Source organism: Siphateles boraxobius, unplaced genomic scaffold (genome assembly GCF_051911475.1).
Source record: "Siphateles boraxobius isolate OS27281-9 unplaced genomic scaffold, OSU_SipBor_1 22, whole genome shotgun sequence".
Classification (NCBI taxonomy): Eukaryota; Metazoa; Chordata; class Actinopteri; order Cypriniformes; family Leuciscidae; genus Siphateles; species Siphateles boraxobius.
The window spans coordinates 37407755-37420178 of NW_027508833.1; the positions used below are offsets into that span (position 1 = coordinate 37407755).

General features: G+C 40.3%; 1 long non-coding RNA gene across 1 annotated transcript; it reads right to left on the reverse strand.

Moving 5' to 3' along the window:
- Positions 1–1843: 1843 nt before the first annotated feature.
- On the reverse strand, positions 1844–7621 carry LOC143746431 (uncharacterized). Its single transcript, XR_013206554.1, has 2 exons — positions 7024–7621; positions 1844–2507 (listed from the first exon to the last, which is right to left on the reverse strand). It is a non-coding gene; the product is annotated as an uncharacterized LOC143746431 (long non-coding RNA).
- Positions 7622–12424: the final 4803 nt, after the last annotated feature.

The window sequence follows — 12424 nt, forward strand, 5'->3', positions numbered from 1 at the left end:
TATGAGATTTTCATTGAGCCTTTTTAAATGAAGCCTTTTATGCTGGGAAATGACTGACAGTTGTAATGGTGTAATGCTCACAGAATGAGCTGAATAGGAAGAGGCAGTGAGCCAACTCAGATTTGATCATGAAAAACCAGCCTCCAAAATAGAGCTGGCAGCGCAAGCCCAGCTGATTCTGCTTTAATGCAGCCCATAATGTGGAAAACTGGGAGCCCTTCCTGTCCATAATTGCGGGGTACCAACATTAAAATGTGGTGGCTGCTTTAAAATGAAAAGCTTCTTAGTGCAAAGGAACTCCCTGTTAACAAGGCTGTAAATTCACAAGGTCGAAGCAGAGAGAAGAACTTCAGTTCTCTGAGGAGTAAGTAAAACAATCCATGGCCACATTAACATCAGCGCTGAAAAATGAAAAGTAAAAATCAACACTATTCCTTTATAAAGCCATACTAGATACTCTTGAAGTGCTACCTATTGCATTTCTATTGTTTTCTTAAGACAAGGAATATCTACTACTAGAATATAATGAATTTAATATGATGACAATATATAAACCACTTTTCAAAAGTTTGGTGTCGGTTTTTTTAAATGCTTTTAATCAGCATGGATGGATTACAGTAAAGCCGTATAATTTTTACAAAAGATTTCTATTTCAAATAAATGCTGTTCTTTTGAACTTTCGAAAGAATCAAAGAATTCTGAAAAAGAAAATCCACAAAGTTTCCACAAAAAATATTTATCAACATTGATAATTATAAGAAAGGGCTCTTGAGAACAAAACCAGCATTTAAGAGTGATTTCTGAAGGATCATGGGACTGAAGACTGGAGTAATGATGATGAAAATCCAGCTTTGCCATCACAGAAATAAATTACATTTTGCAGCCTGGGTAAACATATAAGAGACTTATTTCAAAAACAAAAACAAACAAATTTTTTAGAATGGTAGTGAGTATTTATGAAGAATTAGGTCACACTTTAGATCTGAGAACATTATATTCACTATCAACTATATGACTTTTGCCTCAAACTCCTAATTTACTGCTTATTTAGTAATAGCTAGTAAGTCCTTTTGCAGTCAATAATTGTATTCCTTAAATCTCATATTTGATCACCAAAATAACATATAAAAATGTTTTTAAATATTCATATTAAAAAATTCACCATGCCTAGCTTGAATGTACAGTAACTCTACCCTTGCTTCATTTAGTATACACAGAACTATGAATATGCAAATGAGCCCCGCCTCCACTCACTCACACCAGCTCAGAGATCCACTCGGTCAGCTTTACTGTAGTAAAAGCAGCACAATGGTACCGCTCTTTACAACTTCGGACACATAAATGTAATCAATATGATTAGCCTTATTTTGCTTGACTATGTTATCAAACAGCGTTGCTATGTGTTGCTAATGTTACACAAGCCTGTTCACATGTTCCAGTTCGCCATCTCAGAGTCAGACAGCTACCTTCTTAGAAATGCTTTGAACAACTTCAAGTCAGTGTAGAAAAGCATCTAGTTCATTATAACATCTCAATATACATCATATGCATAATTCACCCGCTATATTGATTAATATGAACAGAAAAATATACCTGGATAACCTGGCTATTCTTGAGACCTCCCTGCTTCGCAGTTCATGAAATGCTAAGCCCGCCCACGCGTTGACGTGATTGGTTACAAGGTAGTTTGTGACGTCAGAAACACCAGCGATTTCAAACTGTGTTTTTGAGACTGTCTTTGGTTCACTGCAGTTTTAAAGAGAAAATACTCAGCAATGGTGCTGACTTATGAATTTGCACATGGTTTATCTCAAAGCATATTAAAACACCACAAAGACATATAAACAACATTAAAACTTTATGTTTAGGAATTGAGTAGGATTAAATGATGTAGAATATGGTCATGCAGAATAAGGCATTAATATGTGCTTTATGAGTACTAATAAACAGCTAATATGTAATATGCATGCTACTAAGCAACTAGGTGAGAATTGGTCCCTAAACTAAAGTGTTACCAAGATTTATAATGCTGTATAAGATGTAGTAGTTGTAGATGTAGTTGGTTGTAGTCATCTATCAGTCCATATTTCCATGGCTCTATATTTCCATATTACTTCCATGGATAGTTGTATGGCACAACGCACAGGAGTTGGTGCCATGGTGCCTGCTGGGCATGTTGTATCTGGAGTTATGACTGCATATAAATGAAGCACCATATCTGCTGGCTTTTATGATGTGGAAACTTTCCAAACAACTACTGATGTGAGTGTGATTTAGATCAACCCATTAACAATTAAATTGCCAAAACTGTGACTACATACATGCCAAGGGCATCTCCTTTCAACATTTCCCATGGAGACTTCTGGAGGTTCCTGGAAAACTACTGTTCATATTGCAAATAGATCAGATGACCCTTTGCAATAGGGGAGGAGCCACCTTGAGTCCTCCATCTGCTGCCTATCAAGGGAATGAAGATCATCTTCAAGTGTCCTTGTCTTGAAAAGCCCCTGCTAGAACAACATGATGGAAGGCAATTAATGATCCCTTTAAAGTCATGTAGGCAGATTCTGATCACGCTGCATCTCCATGCATTTATTATATCAATTGAATTTGCATGTGACTTTAGCAACAAAAAAAAAGTTAATGATGGCTTAGAAAAGCTCTTTTGTTATGGCATTAGTTTTGCAGCCTTTAAAACAGAAATTATTATGCTCTTTCTTTTTGCACATGCATAATAATGGTTAATAATTGTTGAAGCTATGGCGTAACAGTTAGCATATGTACCCATGACTTTGTACCAATAGTGCTGCTGATGCAGGTTTGGTAATTAATATCCTAGTTCTTCCTCTCTCTACCTCCACTTTCCAGTAATTCTATACTATCCTTCAGGGCATGACCAAAGTCTACGTCATAGTATGTGTAACTGAATATCACAGTAAATGTCACAGTAAACTGGACTATCCGATAATATTATTTAATTATATATATATATATATATATATATATACATATAATTATATACACATAAATAAATATATATATATATATATATATATATATATATATATATATATATACTTATTATATTATTATAATAAGTATACAATAAGTAATATAATGTACTTATACTTATTAATATTTATTATATTATATTATATTATATTACATTATATTATATTATATTATATTACAAGTAAGTATTATTTTCCAAATTACAACAATAGCTAAGAAAAAAACAAAAAAAACTTTCATTCATTGCTGATAATTTTGGCCCCAGCATCTAAAGGATCTCATTGTGTATTTTCTGGTTAGCCCGTACATTCTCTCTTCCTGTGTTTAGTTAGGCAGTTATCTGGATCATCCACAAACAGATTACCCTTCTAACCATCAATCCCTTTCCTAACAGTTGAGGGGATGAGACAAGCTTTTGGCTTCTATCCATGGCCTTCTCTCTCTCATCAGCTTCTAATCTGCTGTGTTTGAGTTAGGAGAGCCACAGTCAATGCCATTCTGGACCCCGTCCACCCAGCAGGCCCAAGGCCCAAATGGCCTTGTATCTACCTCCATGCTGTCCACATCTGCTACCACTCTCAGAACCTCATGCCCTATTGGGTGTACAGAGCACACAGACACACAAACATACAGATACGCACACAACCAGGCTTGTGCCATTTCTCATGCTGAAGTAACTGCAGGCGCCTGGTCAAATTCATCCATCAGTCTAAGACGTCCTTCAATCTGGACCACAGCTAATGCATTAAAACAACTGTGTAAGAGCGACGGCAATCTTTGGAATGTTCTTTAAGCCGGCAGAGAATGCAATCAATCTTCAAAATATTACTTTAACCACATATGTACATGCCCAGAGTGACAAACAAAACAGGCAGAAACCACACAGCTAATTGGACACATATGAGAATGGTATTATTAGTGTTTTACCTCGATTACATGCTGGTTTTGTTCCTCCACAGTGAAATTGTGATTCTGTGTGTATTCCCTAAGTGAAAATAAGAGCTAACAGACTATGTAGCGAATCGATCTTTAGTATTGAGTGTTTGTAGTTATGCTTGTACCATATTATTTTAAGATGAAAGCCGCACTGATCCAGGACATTTGTCCACTCTGAGAAGATGTCACATGCTGGGAGAAGCCTGTTATCATCTTCTGTTGAATTTCTTATGTCTCAAATGCATGGAAGCTAATTTCAGCCATAACATAATATATATATATATATATATATATATATATATATATATATATATATATATATATATATATATAATCCTTATATATATATAAATCCTTATATATATAAATCCTCATTATTAGTCAAAATCATGAAAATAAAGTCACGAATATTATATGTCAATTGTTTTTGTCATATTGTTACTTTTTTTGTCAATTTTGACTTTGTTATAATTCTGAATTATCTAATAATCTAGACTGTCAATTATTTTTTGCCATTATTTGAGCTGAAATTATGAAATAAAATATCAGACTTTCACATTAAAAATGAAAAAGTTAACAAGTCAAAATTAAGAAATAAGAACAAAAGCAGAAATTATGACAGTCAAAGAAATGATGTCATGATTTTTACCTCATAATTTCAGATTTTTATGAGAAAACTTTGACTTTTTTTCTCATAGTTAAAGTTTCTGTCATAATGACTTTTTATGATAATTTACCAAAGCAAGATTGTTTCCCCTTATGTCCATACAAATGGCTTGTTCAAATAGCACTTCATTAAAAAAAAGCTTGATTAATATCAATATCGTAATTACACTTGTTTTTAAGGTGTCCCAGTGTAATTATACATTTAAGTACTGTGTAATAATAATGAAGAACATGTACGTACTATAGGGTTAGTGTTAGGATTTGGTTTTAGTGTAGGGTTAGTTGCTTGTAATATGTATAAATTACTGTTTTTTTAAGTACAGGTAAAATATGTAACAAGGACACTGTAAAAAACTTTCCCCCAAAAAGTACTAAATAACATTAAATTATGGAAACTTAAAGGGCTGTTGAATGCTTGATTCTGACTGGCTGACGAAGGTTCTAAGGTATGCAAAACAAAACATTTGATAAAAATCCATCCACCACTCAGTCATTTTTTTTCTTACCAACAAAAGATATTGACATTACGTCATCCATAGTCTGGTCTGAGCTCTATGACTAGCGGCTGCTGCGGGCCCTTGGCAGGACATACGAGTGAGACCCGTGCAGTGTGGGATATGCTGCCCGCTGCTCTAATGAGCCAGAAGCTCCCTGCCTCAGCACTGCTGCGAGAGAGCAGATAAGCACGGATGGGGGTTCGCTGCTCCCATTTAAACTGCACAGTGCCGCTCTGCCTACACTCAGCCTGGGAACCACACAGCAAAGAAACAAAGCACCCTCCCGGTGAGGAGACTGTATTATCATGCCAGCCAGCGACAAGACAGCCAGCGAGACACAGGGAGCTAGAAACCTTTTAAAAGCACAGCAGTGGAGAGCAACACAGAATGAAAAACTCTTTGGATAGGATTAGTTTATTAAAACGTCATTTGAGTTACAATTATTAACATCTGACGCCTGTGATGTCATGGCCTGTGATTTCACTTAGGTGATTTTACTGTTTTTGCCGTGTTGGCTCCGTCCACACTGAGACTGCGTTTTTATTAAGGAAAACAAAGCTTTTTGAAAACGCTCTCAAAAGTGGATGAATTTGAAAACGCCGTTTTCGTGTTGGTACTGTGAAGCCGGAGGTATTTGAAAACGATGACGCAAGTTTAGTCATGTGATCCATGTTGTACCAATTGATATTCATGTTTACTGGTTTGTGCCTGTTATGTGCTATTCACTTTTACACTGTTGCTGAACTATGTTACTTTGCACACTCTTCATATCACAGTCCTGCAAAGATGCTAAATAAAATAACCCTGTTAGAAGAATTGTGCGATAACTTTATTATTTATTTTTCCATCTGTATCATCTCAGTGAGCTTTTGTGAGGTTTTACGCATGCGCAGTAAAGTGAATTTAGAAGTTTCTCATCCACACTGAAATGCTAGAAAACACGTGAAAACGCTAGTGTGGACGGAGAGCGTTTTTAAACGAAAAATACTTTTTCAAATGTATCTGGATTAATGTAGACGTAGCCTATTGGAGCGTCTATAACCTGGAAGGTCATGTGCTCTGTAAAACCCATTGAAAATATGATTCAAGATTGTGTGGCATAAATGTAACAATATATAATTATAGAACGGTTTATGCCCTGACGGCGCTACTACAGAGTCTGTTCTGAGAAGTTTATGATCAGATTCCTCTGAGTATTTAAATTTACATTTTTTGACATTTGATGGGATACCAGCAGTACTTGAGCCACTATCTATGATGACCCACAATTACACTTGTGGCAAACACAAGCAAAAGTTCATAACACAATGAAGTCAAGTTATAAAAGATAACCAACACAATGGAAATGCTCCAAACCACAAGGAGGCAGTGAAAATCAAGATTATAATTAAAAGATATATACACAATACAGTTAAAAGTTTATTAAGAGTCTATAAGCAGTCACATGATCCTTCAGAAATCGTATTATTTGCCGATCTGGTGCTCAAGAAACATTTCTGCTTCTTATTGATGTTGAAAACAGTTGTGCTGCTTAGTTTTTTTTAGGATTCTTTGATGAATAGGAATAACATTCAAAATAACATTGCATTTGCAACATGTCATCTAACTCTCATTAAAGTTTTAGTAGACTGTTGAGTCTGGGCTAGGTGTGAGGGTTTGGGTTGGTAGAATAAGTTGAAGTTGTTGTTTATATAATACATTTTCAGTATCTATATATATACTGAAAATTGATTTGTGCTGTGCACCTGTTATTTTACCCAGGAACTTAATAAGGTGCACAAGGCAATGGAACGATAAAAGTTAGCTTTGGGTACGTTATAAAGGTCAAAAGAAATGGAGAAGCAATCACAGGAATTCCTGTCCGGGCAGGATTTGAATTACAAGTACAAGTACATCTGTGAAACAAATTTACCTGATCTCCTTAGGGAAATCTAGTCCCGTGCGAATAGGGCTTAGAGGCAGACAGACAGATAACGTCTCACAATTCTCCATGTATCACCAACCCATCCAGATTTGGTGTTTGCATTGTAGATGTGCCTTGCGGGCCACAGGGGAGTGTGTTCCTCTTCTTTAACAGGACTGTATTAACCCTATGCTAATGCACCAGATGTCCAGCTCAAATAAATCAGTTGGTAACAGAGCCACATCTGCAGTAGAGGGAGCGAAGGGAACTCAACACCTTTAGCTTCTTTCACCGTAAACTATTCAGCTGCTGCTGCTCATCCATCTGGGTGCCATTTTGTAAATGAACAAAGAGTACGAGCTAAATGCTTGCATCTATTAACCAATCACCTGCATTAACAGTGAAGACCAAAGGAAGAGAGAGGGAAAATTATTAGGCTGCCATTCATGTATTCAAAGGTGAAGTGTGTATGTTTTCAATGTTAAAATGGTGAAAAAAGATTAAACCACTTGGAGTTTGCTCTGTCCCAACTGGCACCCTTGGCCTTCGTGTGAATTTACACATTGCTGCATTGACTCTTGGGTAAGAGTCTGCTGTGAAGTCTGTAGTGCACAGAGTGCACAGAGGCTCATAAACACCCTGCTGAAACGTAAAAGCGACAAACGGGACACTTGTTCAAATGTTTGGGGTCAGTAAGATTTTTAATAAACTTTTACACAGCAAGGATACACTAAATTGATGAAAAGTGAAAGTAAGATCAAATTGTAACAAAAAAAATTATATTTCAAAACAATACTGTTCTTTTGAATCTTCTATTCATCAAAGAATCCTGAAAAAAGTATCTCGGTTTCCACAAAAAGATGAAGCAGCATAACTGTTTTCAACTTTGATAATAATAAGAAATGTTTCTTGAGCAAATCATCATATTAGAATGATTTCTTGAGGATCATGTGACACTGAATACTGGAGTAATGATGCTGAAAATTCAGCTTTCCTATCACATAAATATATTACAGAAAACAGCTCTTTTTAATTCTAATAGTCTTTCACAATATTAAAGTTTTTGCTGTATTTTAAAACAAATGAATGCATCCTTGGTGAGCATAAGAGACATCTTTAAAAAAAACATTAAAAAACAAACAAACAAACATACCGGCCCCAAACTTTTGAATGGTAGTGAACTGTAAATCATCTATTTGTTATCCAACGAACGCTGGTGTCACCATTCAATGTGTTTTAGTTCAGTTTTGAGATTGTTTCCCCCTGTCTTTGTGATTTTAGTTCAATCCTGTTAGTTTTCCCGCTCTTGTCTAATTAGCTATTCCCTTCACCTGTGTTCAGTTTATCTTCCCATTAGTCCCTGTTCATTTAAGCCTTGTGTTTTCCCTCAGTGTTTGTTGGTCGTCGTCTACGTATGGTTGTGTGTCCTGATTCTGAAGTCCTGGAGTATATTCCCATGTGCCTGTATGTTTTTTTTTAAAGTGGATTTAGTAAATAAATTAACTACATTGCAGTTTCCCGTTTCCTCGTCTTCGGCCTCCTGCACTCAACCTGACAGAACGACCAACCTATAAAAACTGAATATGGGTCGAAGAAGGAAAAACAAGGAGGTGAGCCCCTTTGAAACCCCAATCCTCTTCCAATGTGAACGCTCTCTAGAAGAGTATGCGGGCGGTACCTAGAGTTGTATGAGGATGTTACTCAGGATGAAGAGGAACTGAAACGGAGTTTCTGGGGTGGTCTGAAGGACCCGCTAGCCCAGATAATTCTGGTGAAGGACCTCAATATGTCCTTTTTGGAGTTTGTGGATCACACACTGTGGGCGTGTGGATCCACATACCTCGTGGAAGATCTCCCACTCCAACAAATTCCAAGTCCGGCCTGCCCACCAGAGCCTGAGCCCATCGCCTGCCCACCAGAGCCTGAGCCCATCGCCTGCCCACCAGAGCCTGAGCCCATCGCCTGCCCACCAGAGCCAGAGCCCATCGCCTGCCCACCAGAGCCTGAGCACGCCGCACTTGAGCCAGCTCATGAAGACACAGCACTGATAGTAGTGTCTACGGCTATTCTGTGTGTGTGGGCAACACACACATCAACGATGGCCCATGAATCCAGTTCCGAGTCCCGTGATGTGCTGGCCCCGTCCAGTTCCGAGTCCCATGATGTGCTGGCCCCGTCCAGTTCCGAGTCCCATGATGTGCTGGCCCCGTCCAGTTCCGAGTCCCATGATGTGCTGGCCCCGTCCAGTTCCGAGTCCCATGATGTGCTGGCCCCGTCCAGTTCCGAGTCCCGTGATGTGCCAGTCTTCGAGCAAGAGCCAGAGCCAGTCTTCGAGCAAGAGCCAGAGCCAGTCTTCGAGCAAGAGCCAGAGCCAGTCTTCGAGCAAGAGCCAGAGCCAGTCTTCGATCAAGAGCCAGAGCCAGTCTTCGATCAAGAGCCAGTCTTCGATCAAGAGCCAGAGCCAGTCTTCGATCAAGAGCCAGAGCCAGTCTTCGATCAAGAGCCAGAGCCAGTCTTCGATCAAGAGCCAGAGCCAGTCTTCGATCAAGAGCCAGCGCCAGAGCCCGCTGATCCTGCGCCAGAGCCCGCTGATCCTGCGCCAGAGCCCGCTGATCCTGCGCCAGAGCCCGCTGATCCTGCGCCAGAGCCCGCTGATCCTGCGCCAGAGCCCGCTGATCCTGCGCCAGAGCCCGCTGATCCTGCGCCAGAGCCCGCTGATCCTGCGCCAGAGCCCGCTGATCCTGCGCCAGAGCCCGCTGATCCTGCACCAGAGCCCACTGATCCTCCGCTGGTCCTGCCCAGCCCAAGACCCTCTTTGCTGCCGGATCCCCCCTTTCCTGTCAATTTCCACATAAAAATTTTGGGGGGGGCGCCCACCCGAAGGGTCCTCACCGCCATGGCCACCCGAAGGGTCCTCACCGCCATGGCCACCCGAAGGGTCCTCACCGCCATGGCCACCCGAAGGGTCCTCACCGCCATGGCCGCCCGAAGGGTCCTCACCGCCATGGCCGCCCGAAGGGTCCTCACCGCCATGGCCGCCCGAAGGGTCCTCACCGCCATGGCCGCCCGAAGGGTCCTCACCGCCATGGCCGCCCGAAGGGTCCTCACCGCCATGGCCGCCCGGAGGGTCCTCACCGCCATGGCCACCCGAAGGGACCTCACCGCCATGGCCACCCGAAGGGTCCTCACCGCCATGGCCGCCCGAAGGGTCCTCACCACCATGGCCACCCGAGGGTCCCACAGCTCCGCCCTGGACGCCCGAGGGTCCCACAGCTCCGCCCTGGACGCCAGAGGGTCCGACAGCTCCGCCCTGGACGCCCGAGGGTCCGACAGCTCCGCCCTGGCCACGCCCACAGCCTACTCTGGCCACGCCCACAGCCTGCCCCGCCCTGGCCACGCCCACAGCCTGCTCCGCCCTGGCCACGCCCACAGCCTGTTCCACCCCGGTTCCCCGAGCTACCAGCTCCGCCCTGGAGGCTTCCCGTCCCTGCACCACCATGCCCTCGTCAGCCTCAAGGGCGCCCACCCTCCCACCCCTTTGGATGTTATACGGTGCGAGGACGCGCCTTCGGGGAGGGGGGAGGTACTGTCACCATTCAATGTGTTTTAGTTCAGTTTTGAGATTGTTTCCCCCTGTCTTTGTGATTTTAGTTCAGTCCTGTTAGTTTTCCCGCTCTTGTCTAATTAGCTATTCCCTTCACCTGTGTTCAGTTTATCTTCCCATTAGTCCCTGTTCATTTAAGCCTTGTGTTTTCCCTCAGTGTTTGTTGGTCGTCGTCTACGTATGGTTGTGTGTCCTGATTCTGAAGTCCTGGAGTATATTCCCATGTGCCTGTATGTTTTCTTTGAAAGTGGATTTAGTAAATAAATTAACTACATTGCAGTTTCCCCTTTCCTCGTCTTCGGCCTCCTGCACTCAACCTGACAGCTGGTGTAAACCTTTATCCATGAATACATCCAGTGATTACTCTGCAATTACTCTGCAATTTTCACGGCTAAACTATTAAAAACACCGCACACCACATGGCTATAAATTGCATTTACCAAAGATTAAGTAAAACATATCCCTATATAGTATTTATGTTGATATGATGAGATAACTCCCAGTGAGCAAAGCTTAAAATTGTTATTAATTAAATAGCCTCACCAACTTGTACTGTACTTCACACAAGCTAGAATTCATGGGGAAACTACGTACACATTCAGCCATTTTACAAGCTGTGTTTGAGAGAGTATGAATCAAATGAATCATTCCTATTGGTTTAGCTGATGAGTGATCTAAAAATGATCATCTCAAAGGATTCTTCAATGCTTTACAGTATGTGCACTTAAGGCCATGACACAAAATATGTTTTATGGTCTTTGAGAAGCTGTACATATTTCTTTGTTGTCTGCGGCTGCCATTAGATGATTATTTCTTTAATTCTTATTTGAAATGAGGTCTATGTCCATGTGGAACCTCTGGATGAGTGATTCGAGACACACTACTGACGATGTGAACCAGATAAAAACAAACATTTTGTGCTCTAGCAAAGCGATACTTGCCAAACCCAACATATATTCAAGTAGTTTAGCGGTTTTCCCACTTTGGATTTGTAATCAACCCCCAGCAGCTGTCAGGCCTGTGAAAGGTCCAGACACACACATAAACACACACATGCAAATAAACAGCTCTGCTGAACACTGCCTGAGGCAACTGTGACAGACCTACAATGACCATTACTTGAACACAGATAAACAGCTACAGCTGTAATGGCAAACAGACTGTCTTATCCATAATAAGATAGATTACAAGGGTTGCACACAATACAAAATGTAATTAATGAGGGTGAATTGACTTGAATTAGGGGAATTGGAATTGAATTTAGAATCAAAGGTGTCCTGTTTTCACCATTATGGTCTAAAAAAAACATTAAATGATTAAAAAGAGCTATATTTTTAGCTATATATTAAAACATTGATTATTAATATAAACTAATGTTTTTGGAAAATACTCAATTTGTTATTGTATGTTCATATTTTAATTGGTAGTTCATACTGAAAAATCTAATGTATTATTAAAAAATACATTTGCACTGTAAAACCAGTTATATATACATTTATTTGAATCTGAATTAAATATAAGATTAAAGCAATTTTATGCTTTACAAATTTAAGTGCAGTTCTATATCCTCACATTAGTTCTAATTCAGTTCATACTGATAAACTGAACTGAAATTTAAAAGCCATTCTCAATTTACTTATGAATGGAGCAATCCTAGTGTTTACATTTTAATATTGAGCTTTAGCACATATTCAGAAACTGTAGGAAGAAAAAACCTTGCTTGTTGGAGCTGTGGCTTAGCGGTTTGTGCCCATGCTCTGACAAATATTGAGTTCTGATATGCATATGGGTAAATTCCTTTCAAGG